The following is a 13,359-nucleotide window of genomic DNA, read 5'->3' on the forward strand; positions in this document are numbered from 1 at the left end:
CGTTAGTTTGGTACATTCTTAAAATTTTCGTTAGTTTGTCTTTATTTTCAAAAAATTGAAAAACACAAAAATATTTTCGTTTGTTAGTATTTCTTTTCGAAAAATCAAAAATATCAAAAAGATTATTTTTTGTTATTTGTTTTAATTTTTGAAAAACATAAAATCAAAAAATATTTTTCTTTCTTTTCAAAAATATTAAATCCAAAAAGATTGTTGTTGCTTTGATCTTTCTTAAGTGCAGGTTCTCACGAATATTTTGAGGGTTATGCTTGCTTTTCTAAGGGAAGGTATGTTTTCAAAATTTCATTGTACTAGTTAAGTTGTCCCTAGAAGCATGTTGCCGCATGTAGACCCAAGCCTCCAATGACTCAATGTGTGATTTAGAAAGCCTTAATGAAGTTTTTCGTTCCGAAAGTTTCTTCCCAATAAGGCTTGCATTCACGTTAGTCAACTGAGCTACCTTACTCTTCTCAAATGAGTTAAGAGTTTACTGTTTGGTCCACTCACAACAGAGGTACAATCGATTCTTGAACCAACTTTTTTATCTTAAATTTCTAACACTTTTCATACACAATGACGTATGTCCAAGAGGTCATTGAACAATCCAATCATGACTTAGACATATAAAAACTCTGTGTTAATGATCTTGATTCATGAGGCCGTGATGAAAGTGAAACCCAATTTTCTAACCAATTAAGGAATTGACGGGGAACTATGTTCTAGATTTTCACGAAACATTTGTTTCAGTACCAAAAATTTCGTTACTCCAAATCATATTCTTTTGTTTTGAGTGGTCTTGATCAAATGTTCGAAGCCTACGAAATTTGTTTCCCAACAGGATCCAGTTACAAAATTTATTTTCTACATATGATTTTCGTGTGAGTATCAATTATTATCCTTTGTCACTTTCAAATATTTTCCAAAGCATACTTGTCACTGACTATACTGGCCAAACAAGTAATTTCTGTTGCCATTACTCACCTTATGTTAAGGATGATTTGTAACGAAAATTTTGAGCTACCCATGAAGCCTTGAAAAAGAAGCCCTTCGATACTTCTCTATAAGTTTTCGATTGTAATTCATGGGAAACAACACAAGCAGTTGATTATCTCTCTTGATAATTAACGAAGTAACCTTTGCATGGGGTTTAACTGCTTTCGTGTCAAAATTTTATTTTTGACATCACAGATGCAAATTTATCGTTAAATTTGATTCTTATCTTATTTCATTGGCACACTGCACTCACGAAATCCTTGAGGCTTTGAGTAATACCAACTCAGGCTGAAGATTTCGCAAGACTGGCAAAGGACTTTGTTTCTTAGCCCAAAAATGAAAGAGCCTAACCTCCATGCCGAAGGTTTTCGATCTTATCCACTTAGTACTCACGAACAGTTTTGATGTAACCGTTTGGCAACTTGTTCCGAGTTTCAAGGTACTTTATCTGACATGGCATGTATAACGGCTAGTGGTGCAATTTTCAAGGAAGGCCACGGAAAACTCATTAATGAAATCGTTTGCAATTCTTTTGGGGTTACATATAAAAGGAAATTATTTTTCCTTTGATCATTACGCTTTCAAAAACTCTCAGACGAACAAAATCCCTAATTCTCAATTTCTCAAAATTCTGTTCAAGATTTCATCAATGGCTGCTACTCAAACCAATCATGAAGATACAAAGTACTAATTACCAGGTTGAGGGTAGTATTTCACTATACCTTGAGGATTTGAAGATGCTGATAGTTGCTCCTCAAAATTCTGGTCTTGCTATTGTTATGTTCAACTCTTTCGCAGTTCCGATAACATGGTTATCCATGGCTGCTTTAACTGCTTCCTACAGCAAGGCTACAGATGTGATTACTTTTAATCTTGTGAATGAGAAACAGATTCGTCTGACCAAGAAGATGTTCAATCAGTTCTTGAATATCCCCAATTCTCTACCATTCTTCAAACCAAATAAGGATCAAATCATGTTTATGTTCAACGAGATCGGAAATCAGCCCCCATTCACAAAAATCAGTGATTTCAAGAAGTCCAGATTACCCTGTATGTGGAATTTTTTCTTTGGCATTTATCTTCGATGTCCAACTGGAAGAAGTGTTGGTCTCGAAGAAGGAAGACTTGAAGTCTACGCAATGGTGATGGGATTATACTACGATCTCAGTGTTGACTATGCGACTCAATTATGGAAGGAGTTTGTGAAAAAACTGGAGAATACTAATATGGTGAAGGGTATCTCTTGTGCGAGGTATTGGAGTCTCATTCTTGAGAAAATTTACGAAAAAGAGGGAATTCAAGTTCTTGATAATGAAGAAAAGGTGGACTTTACAAAGTATCACTTTCCAAAGTCAGTCGAGGATGATTCTGAAATTTTCCCTACAATTGCCAGAATTCCAGATGGCATGTTGAAGAAGGTTGATCCAACAAATAAAGTGTTGGTGAAATATTTGAAGAACATTAACCCTGATGTAGAAAGTGGGATGTTACTTGAAGTTGATGTTGGGTCTTCAAAACAATCAAAGAAATCAAAAAAGAGTGATGGTGCTGCTCTTGTTTCTGAAAGCCCTAAAATGGCTAACTTTTGAAAGAAAAATGATACCAATAAATTAAAGGATTCGAAGAAAGATGTGATAGAGAAGGCGTTGATTATTGCTGAATCATTGAAGGAATTAGTACCTTCAAAATCCGGTGTTTTGAAAAGATTGAGGAAGTTATCTGATGATTCATCTTCAATCATACGAAAGGCTCAGTTAAACCGAAAGGGGATGAAGATTCGTGAAATACCAAATCCTGTGTCTCCAAAGTCGAAAAAGAGTAGAGCTAAGGATGTAGCAAAGCACATTTCCAAGAAGGACAAGAAACGGAAACCAGTGTTTCGTGACGAGTCATCAGAAAGTGAGATTGTACCAGATACTCATTTGGGATCAACTTCACCAAAGGTATCTACTCCCATCATTTATTCGTTAGCTTCAGCAACCACCACCATTTTCTCCACCGTTTCTATTCCATTCGAAATTGGTGTTACCAAGTCAGTTTCTAAGGAGGTACCCATTTCCGACTTTCGTACAAACGTATATGATACGGGTGTCGGAGTCATTATGAGTGTCGACAATACGAATCTTGTTTCTGAAGCTATTCCTCTTATCACTTCCTCTATAGTTTCTTCGACTATAGATACTTCCTTACCTCATTTCTTCACTCATACTCAAACTATCACCACATCACCCACATTTGAAAACATCCTTAAACAACCTATCACTACCCTTTTTCAGTCACAATCCACTGATCTACCAAAGCCAAATTCCGATGATGAAACAGACAGAGGAGGTCTCAGAGGAACATTTGATGATCTTCATTTTGATTTTGAAGAGGAGGATGTTCCTGATCACATGCTGATGTCAGGAAAAAAATTCAAGATCCTAAATCGTAAACTTAATTCGATTTTGCAATCACAAGCCAATTCAGGAGCCAAGGAAGTTAGATACGAATGATAAGAACAATGAGCTACGGGTCAAAGCTCATGGAGATTTGATTGATTCAGAAATTAAAGAACTTCGCAACGTCGCAAAAGAACGTCATGTGATGTTCGTACAATACGTTAAGAAGGTTCCTGAAGACATTAATCTCAAGTTAGAAGAAATGAAGAAGGAAGTTTCTCAGGAAATTAGTGAAGTTAATCCTCGTTATACTTCCATTCAACAGAAGGTGGATATTATTGTTGGGGCAGTGACGAATTACATTCAAAATTTTCAAGCCACGGTACCAACTATCGAAGCTAAGGCCTCGGATGATAAAGAACAATTTGCTATGCTGAAGGAGTTGCTTGGTGAACTCAATAGTATTGTTTCGAAGCCAGCCCAACAGTCCTTTTTAACTTCTGAGTTTCTTACTCAGAAATTAAATGTTCTCGATCAAGTCATTCAGAAGGTTGTAGCACCTATAACAAAATTTGCTCAAATGCTACCTTCGAATGCCCCACCTGCTGTCACAGGGGTGCAAGGGGGAGAAAAGAAAGTCAATGAAGGCAAAAGCAAAGTTCTGAATGTCACAAAGGCTGCTGATAAATGAAAGTTGTAACTTCGGGAATTCCATCTAAAATTGTATCTACTCAAGTATCAACTCCTTTTGTTACGAAGGTCATAACAGAAGCAATCAAAACAACAACAAGACCTATTAAGGGAATTGTTATTGGTTCTTCTACAAAAGGAGGGAGTTCAAGCTCATCTAAACCAAAGCCTTCGGATGATGATGATAAAGGGAAAGGTGTTGCTGTTGAAAAGTCCAAGGAAGAGAAGAAGGTTGAGATAGAAGCAGAAATAGAAAAGCAGAGACAAATACAAAGCATATTGAGACTAAGACCAAGTGATCCTCTTGGCATGTAGAAGATCCGAAAAAGCTCTATAGCTATGAAAGCATAGAATCCAGGGTGATATTCAATCGAATGTATGCTTTTTAGAAGAAGCCAAAGAAAAGCTATTTGATTGCAAACACTGACATGAGCCAACTGGATTTTCCTATAAATGAGATAATGTTCATCATGGCTCAGTACAAGATTGTTGAAAAGTTTGACAACGAAGATGACTTCATTTACATGAAGATCAGATTTCATGCAGTTGTTAGGAAGGAGCCAGATGAGGTTTGGTTATTGATAAAGATCAAGAAAGTTGTGAGCATAATGAAGGACATTTTGTTCGAAAACATGATTCAAAACTTTAGATATCATGTTGTTCGTGCAAATAATCAAAGATGTGATTTTTCTGTTGCTGATTTTCCTCTAATGAACTTGAACGAATTGATTGAAGTAGCTTTGATACTTAAGGATATGGAAGCTTCTCAACTCAAGGGAACTGATAAAGACGTTTTCAGACTTGTTCTAGCACACATCAAGATTTTCATAGACAATTATTACGATTGTCTAGCATAGACCGATGTGGAGTTAGCATCGACATTGGGAAGAAATATTGTTGTTTCAATGGAAACAACGAAGCCACAAGAAGAATTGAAGAAGTATGGTGATGGAGAGATATGCTTGAAGCCTTTTGGTCTAGTATTCTCTGGAAAAGACACAAAGTAAAAACGCAAAGAGGTTTTTATTTCAAGCTTCTGAGATCAAACGCTACACAACTTCTCAATATACGAATTTCATATTTCATATGAATAGTTGTACGAAGAATAATGAAGGAGATAAGACAGAGTTAAGGAATGTGATAACTTGGTACACGGAGATTTGAAGGATGATTCACTTCGCTGCTCAGATTCTCACGAATTGAGTAGTTCAACTCGTTTACAAAGGGGGAGATTGTAAGGGTCGAAATATTGTAAAGAGTTGAAGTGTATGTTTTGTATTTTGTATGTATTTACTAAGGAACTTGTTTAGTCGAAACTTAATGTTTAGTCCTTAGTATTCTTTGTACTTTCAGTATCCTATAATGTAGCACCTGGTCCCTGGTACGTAAATCTTATTTGAGTATTTTCCATTTTTAGCCTTGGACTCGGCGAGTCATAGGTCCGACTTGCCGAGTAGAGACGGGATCTGGGACATGTTTAAGTTGGCGACTCGGTGAGTCCATATTTCGGACTCGGCGAGTCACGGCGACTCATATCCGCCGCAAGCCAGCCCCCATTCACCCTCAGAGCCCCAAACCTCGTTCAAAGCTTATTTCCTTGAGAGTTTGAAGAATTACTGTGTGTTCTTGAAGGTTTTGAGAAGGAAGTGGAGTAGATCAAGAGGAAGGGAAGGAAACCAAGCATCTTAGTGTTCTCTCAGAGGTTCTTTTGAGGTATAACCCATTTTTCTCTGTTTCTATGCTTATTACTCCATTAAGTCTTTCTTGAGCCCTTCCCCAAGCTTGTATGTGCAATATAATCCGTAATAAGTTGATTGGCCTTTAGATCTAGGCATGGTTGAGCTCCAGGAGCTCAAATCTGTTGCCTTTATGGACCCACATTGCATGAAGACCCTAGATCTACCCTTTTGGGTGCATTTTGAACCCTAAAACCCTTATTGGTGAATATCTACACGTAAAGTTGGAAACTTTACGTGTGATTCATGCTCTAGGAACCCAGATCTGTGAATGGCATGGACTGGAATCGAGCAAAACCGCATATTTGGTAATTGCATGGCAACGACTCGGCGAGTCTGCTTGCGAGTCTTCGAGTTGTCCCCTTTTTCGTAGTGTCGAGTGTGAGCAGTGAGTCACGGGGTGTGACTTAGTGAGATGGAAGCCGAACTCATCCATGGAGGAACGCGGCGAGTCAATGCCCTGACTCGGCGAGTTCAAGGCAATCTTCTTAGATCAAGAACAGACTCGGCGAGTTGTTCATACAACTCAGCAAGTCTTAGCATAAGTGTTCATCAGATGAAGATGAACTCGACGAGTTGTTCATACAACTCGGTGAGTAGGATGAAGGACTTGAATATCAGTTTAGAAGGAGAACTCGTCGAGTCATCGCCTAACTCGACGAGTAGAAACGGGATTCAGGACAATCGTTTGGGTAGGGACTCGGCGAGTTGGAGAGCCAACTCGGCGAGTCGGGTCAACTGAAAGTTGACTCTGACTTTGACTTAGTGCATGATCAGGGGTAAAATGGTCATTTTACCCAAAGGACAGTTAGCAGTGTTTGATTGAGTATGTTGTGGGAATTACATCCGGAGGATTTCCAGAGCAGCAGCAGCAACAGTAGACAGTCAGTTCCCGATCAGATTAGCAGCTACTTTGAGGTGAGTTACCTTCCAGTAGCGGTGGGTCTAAGGCCACAATGTCGGCCAACCAGTAGGAGACGTATGATAGATGATTGTCTCTATGATATCATCTAGTTTTGCTACTACCTGATATGTTATATGCTAGCATGATATGTTATATGTGATAGTAGTAGAGTTTGGTTGTTAGGACCGGAAGGTAGTCAGACACCCCAGATACGTCTGACAGTATGTGATGTTATGTTTATATGCTAGCATGATCTGTTATATGAGTTAGAGGTAGTAGGAGGGGAGCAGTCCCCGAGTTCGGTTGTTAGGACCGAAGGGTAGTTCAGACACCCCAGATATGTTTGATAATATGTTATGTTATGATATGTGATAGTAGTAGCAGTAGGGGGTGAAATAGTCCCCGAGGATCGGTTGTCAGGATCGGCGGGTAGTCAGCACCCCAGAATAGCTTGACACGGATAATCAGCACCCCAGAATGGCTTGACACGGGAATTCAGCACCCCAGAATGGCTTGACACGGGTCGGACGGCACCCCAAAATGGCCGCACGGGTAGTCGGCACCCCAGAATGGCCGTACCTGGTAGTCAGGCACCCCAGAATAGCCTGGCAGTATGTATGATATGTGTTGTATGGTATGTGGTACGATGGGGGAACTCACTAAGCTTTGTGCTTACAGTTTACAGTTTTGGTTTCAGGTACCTCTTCATCATAGGGGAAGGAGCTAGCGTGGTAGCGGCACATCATGCACACACACTGGTTTTCACATTTACAAGATTTCTCTGGGATTTATACTCTGATATTTCGATTGGTTGTATGATTTGGCTTTTAGACATGGTTTACATTGTGATGTGGTTTGATCAACAATGTTTTTAATTATTAATGTTTTCTAAAGTAACGTTTTAAAAACGAAATTTTTGGACGTGAAAATTGGGTCGTTACAAGTTGGTATCAGAGCCCTGGTTTGAGGGATTCGGACACACCTTCGGGGGTGTCTGAACTCAAATCAAGGGATTAAAAGATTTTCCAAAAGAAAATGCTTTCTAAAGATTGAGAAAAGAGTTTCGAGAAAGAACGAAGTGTGTGATCTGCGCGAGCGGCCGAGCTCAAGTAAGTATTCCCCAAAGTACCCATACAAGTTTTGTTGGATATAGTGTCTAAGTCCATAACTATATTTGGTATGTACTTGACCCGAACTGGCATGGTCCTTTTGGGTTGCACTTCACCCGAACAATTTATGGATAATCTGTTGAGAATAGTACAAGTTATGATTTATTAATATATTATAAGTTCTAATATATTAATATAAGATCATATTATTTAATTAGTATTGATCTATAATTAATCTAGGATTAAATTTTAGATCAAAGATATTACTAATTTAATATGGGCTTCTATATTTATATAGTGTGGGCTAAGACTTATTTGGAATGGGCTAGGCTTGCATGGAAAAGTCCATGGATACTCCATGGAGCTTTAACCCATGAATCTCATGGAAAAGAGACATGGGTATTAGGGTTTACATGGATGTAACCCTAATCCACCACACTATATAAAGAAGGCTTTGGTTCTTGAAATCACACTAGTTGACACTTGTTGAGGTGAGGGCCGATTTCAAGATAGTAGTGACTATTCTCTCAAAAGCTCCAAGTTTGTGGTGATTTGTGATTTCCATTTGAGGCATCCACACTATTGGTGCTAGGCTCTAAAACTCCAAACAATCAACTACAACTACAAGGTAAGTATTTCTACTAGCTTTATTTGATTCATGTTCCCCATGCCATGCTAGTTAGGATATGAACCATGGAAAAATAATTATTTGCATGTATCTTAGACAAACATAGATCCAAGGTTTATTAGGGTTGCATGTACACTTAGGAAGTGTTAGAATGCTCAAAACCCATCAGTGGTATCAGAGCCTAGGCTTGTTTGTTTGATACTTGATGAAAAATAGTTGAAAAAGTCGAAAAACTTGTTGTCTGCCTGATGAACTCGCCGAGTTCATGTGTATCTTCAACCTACTCGCCGAGTAGGTTCATGCACTCGACGAGTAGGAGCCACAGAGTGCAGATTTTCGACTTTAGTTGCTGGAAATGGACTAGAAACATTACCCTAAACTGTTTTGGTACTTGAAAACTTGTTTTAGATGGTGTAATGTCTTTGCTAATCCATTTACAACAACTTGTTATCAAAATTACAAAGTTTTAAGTGTAATTTTTGATTCATGAAAGTGTTCATATTCATGTTCTTGATCTTATGACGTTTAGATGATCATAGGAATTATTTGTAACCTATGTGGTAGTTTAATTCTTGATCATAATGTGTTTTAATGGAGTCCATAACTTGTCCTCAAGTTATGGAAAACCAAAAGTCACTTGAATTAAAAAAAAACCATTAAAAGAACACAAGAGTTAGAAAAATGAAGAGTCTTCATTTTATTACTCTAATAAACTCATAAGTTACAAGAAATGAAAAGTTTTGAAAGTTTACAAAACTTGCCCTCAAGTTTTGGAACAAGTAAAGTCATGCTAAAAACATTAGTTCCAACCCTTAGAATTTTAAAAGTTAAAAGTCAACCCTTATACTTATATTATTATGATTTAATAATTATATATATATATATATATATATATATATATATATAAATATATATATATATATATATATATATATATATATATATATATATATATATATATATATATGTATAAGAACAAAGTCGTCTTACCGCTAGTATGCCTCATTCACGAAGCCGGTCTATAAGGTGGGTATAAGGTTGTTGCCTATAAAATGGCAACTTAATGGGTGTCCACTCTCACCCACCGCTTGCTTGACCGGTGGAGGGTCGTTAGCCGAACGGGTAAGACAAAGAATTATAAATTCTCATTAAAAGTATGATGAATATTACAAAGTAACTAAATATTTTATTAAATTCCCAATCTTAGTTACTTTAGGAAAAATGTGAATAAGGTGCTAATCCATGAAATTACACTTTACACTTTGTCTAAGTCGTTAGTGGAGCGTGTGTGGTTAACCGGCACACTAACTTGGACTTAACAAGGTAGGTAAAGGGTGACTTAATATTTATCATAGTATCGATGGAGCGTGTGTGGTTAACCGGCACATCAATTGAGGGGTAATTTATTAAGGGTACCAAGTAATTTGCATGGTTACTTCACACCTCGTTTTGTGATCCTCGGCATCCCAGTCACAAAACTTGGAGGGCACACTCGAGATTGAAACATGCCTTTGAAAAGTTCATTGAATCTCAAAAGAATCTAGGAATTTCTAAGTACCAACTCAAAAACTTAATATTTAATATTTCGTTTTTTGGTGGAAATTGGTGAATCGTCATTCACCTACCTTTCAGATATGTTATTACTTAGATTACGGCATACCTCTTCTAAGTTATAATATATTGTGACTGGATCCTAGCCTTAATACTACATTTGGGTGTTTTATTAAGGACTATCTCTATATCTAAACTAAAACCTTCTTTCTTCTTTTTCAGATGTCTGCAAACACTACTGCTTCTGGCTCTAATCCCAATGGCTCCTTTACCCTTATGAACTTATGTGGGAAAGTCACTTTTGATGGATCCAACTTTAATGAATGGATCAGAAACATCAGAATGATTACTCGCTACGAGGACAAGGAATATGTCCTTGATAAGGAGCTTAAGGAGATTGATGAGTCAGTTTCTACTCTTCAAGAGATCGCTGAGTTTAGGGCACATGAAAGAGATGCCACCAAAGTGGCATGCATCATGATGGCCACTATGACCGCGGATCTCCAAAAATCCTATGAAGATTTCTACCCCTATGAGATGCACCAAGACTTGATGGAAAGATACCATCAAAGTGCTCGACAAGAGAGGTATGAAATCATCTCCTCCATGATAACAACTCGCATCAAGGATGGTGAACCCATCACGGCCCACATGCAGAAAATGCAAAGATTTGTGGACCGTTTGCTGAAGCTTAATGTGAACTTCCCCAAAGAGCTTGCAATAGATATCATTTTGCACTCCTTACCTTCATGTTATGATCAATTCCGCATGACATACCACATGAACAAGGAAGAGGTCACTCTCAGCAAACTTCAAGGACTCTTAAAGACCACGGAAAGTGGTCTTAAGGGTAAGACGGTTGTTACTACTCCTACTCCTACCAACTCCGCCCCTGTCTTGGCAATCAGGAAAGGACGAGGGAAGAAGAGAAAGAGTTCTTTGAAGGGTACCAAGTTTAGGACCCTTGATGGCTCTTCTTCAAGTGGAACTAAGAAAGGTTTCATCACTCCTTCTTCTGACCCAAAAAGAGGTTGAATGCTTCTATTGCCATGAAAAGGTACATTGGAAGCGGAACTGCCCAAACTACCAGCAAGTTGTGAAGGATGGGAAAGTTAAACCCAACCATGCAGGTATTTACACTATCTTATCTAATAACTCACCCCATTCTAACTCTTGGGTCCTTGATACCGGTTGTGGTATTCATATATGTTCTGATTTACAGGGACTAAGAAGAAGTGAGAATGTGGAGCAAGGAAGAATAAACTTGATCATGGGAAACATGAAAGCTTCATCTGTCACCAAGATTGGAGTTTATACTTTATCGCTAAGTAGTGGGTTTAGTTTAGATTTGAATAAGTGTTGTTATTCGCCAGAAATGGCAAGAAATATTATTTCCTTTCATGCATTGTGTAAACAAGGTTTCACCTTTTCATTTGATAATGAAGTTGGTTCGATTAATGCTTTCTTTAATAATGTTCTTTATTTTAAAGCATTACCATGTGATGGCGTGTATGAAACAGTATCTGTGGTTGATAACTTAGGAAATAATGTATTGTGTATTGATTATGTTAATAATAATAACTTGGATAAAGAATCATTATGGCATTGTCGTCTTGGACATATAAGCAAGAAACGCATAGGCCAACTCCAAAAGGATGGAGTCTTGGAGTCATTTGACCTAAAGTCAGATGATAGTTGCGAATCATGCTTACTTGGGAAAATGACAAAGTCACCCTTCACAGGTTCTTGTGAGAGGGGTGAAGGTTTGTTGGACCTTGTACACACGGATGTGTGTGGACCATTCAAACATGCCACAAGGGATGCTAATCGTTATTATTTGACTTTTACTAATGATTACAGTAGATATGGATATGTCTACTTGATCAAGCATAAGTCAGAGACTTTCAAAAGGTTTAAGGAATTTAAACAGGAAGTCGAGAATCAATTGGGCAGGAACATTAAGATGCTTCGATCCGATTGTGGTGGTGAGTATCTTAGTTCAGAGTTCCTGGACTATCTAAGGGAATGTGGGATAGTCTCACAATTGACACCTCCCAAGACACCACAGTTGAATGGTGTAGCTGAGAGGCGTAATCGAACCTTGTTGGATATGGTTCATTCCATGATGAGTCGAGCTTCGCTACCAATCTCATTCTGGGGGTATGCCTTAGAGACTGCCGCCCATATTCTTAATCTAGTCCCTACAAAGAAAGTTGCCAAAACTCCTCACGAGATGTGGACTGGTAAAGTACCCAAACTAGACCACATCAAGATTTGGGGTTGCGAAGATTTTGTGAGGCATGAGTCTCATGATAAGCTAGAACCCCGAAGCGAGAGGTGTATTTTCATCGGCTACCCACAAAGATCCTTTGGTTACCTCTTTTACAGACCTAGTGATAATGTGGTCTTTGTAGCAAGAAGATGAGTCTTTCGTGAGAGAGAATTTATAAGCCAAGGAGACAGTGGGAGGCAAATTGACCTTGAAGAACTTCAAGAGTCAAGTGGTGAAGGAACTTCAAACCCTAGCCCTCAACTTGAGGAGGAAACTCCTGTTGAGCCAATTGACGATTCTGTACCTCTGAGACGTTCCACGAGAGTTAGGAATGCACCTGAGCACTACTATGGTTTTCATATTACTGCGGATGGTGAGACACTTATTAGTGATGAGACACTAGTAGGTCTGGATGAACCTAACAGTTACGTGGAAGCCATGGCAAGCCCTGAGTCTGCGAAATGGAAAGATGCTATGGATAGCGAGATACAATCCATGTATGACAATCAAGTTTGGAACTTGGTTGAGAATGTACCAGGTCGTAAGACTGTAGCGTGCAAATGGGTCTTCAAGAAGAAGATCGACATGGATGGTAAAGTACACACTTACAAGGCTAGACTGGTTGCAAAGGGCTTCTCTCAAATTCCTGGAGTGGACTATGATGAGACCTTTTCTACAGTAGCCAAGATTAAGTCTATTCAGGTTCTGTTAGCCATAGCTGCATTTCATGACTATGAAATATGGCAAATGGATGTCAAAACCGCTTTCCTTAATGGAAAATTGGCTGAAGATGTTTACATGAGTTAGCCAGAGGGTTTTGTCAGCAACGAGTACCCTAATAGAGTGTGTAAGCTTGAGAAATCCATTTATGGATTGAAGCAAGCACCTCACAGATGGAACCTTTGCTTTGATGAAAAGGTCAGGGAATTTGGCTTTTCTAGGAGTGAAGATGAATCTTGTGTTTATGTCAAGGCTAGTGGGAGTATAGTCAGCTTCTTGGTATTATATGTGGATGACATACTACTCATAGGAAATGACATCCCAACTCTACAGGAAGTTAAGTCATGGCTTGGGAAGTGTTTCTCTATGAAGGAC

The sequence above is a fragment of the Lactuca sativa genome, chromosome 8, assembly GCF_002870075.4.
Source record: "Lactuca sativa cultivar Salinas chromosome 8, Lsat_Salinas_v11, whole genome shotgun sequence".
Classification (NCBI taxonomy): domain Eukaryota; kingdom Viridiplantae; phylum Streptophyta; class Magnoliopsida; order Asterales; family Asteraceae; genus Lactuca; species Lactuca sativa.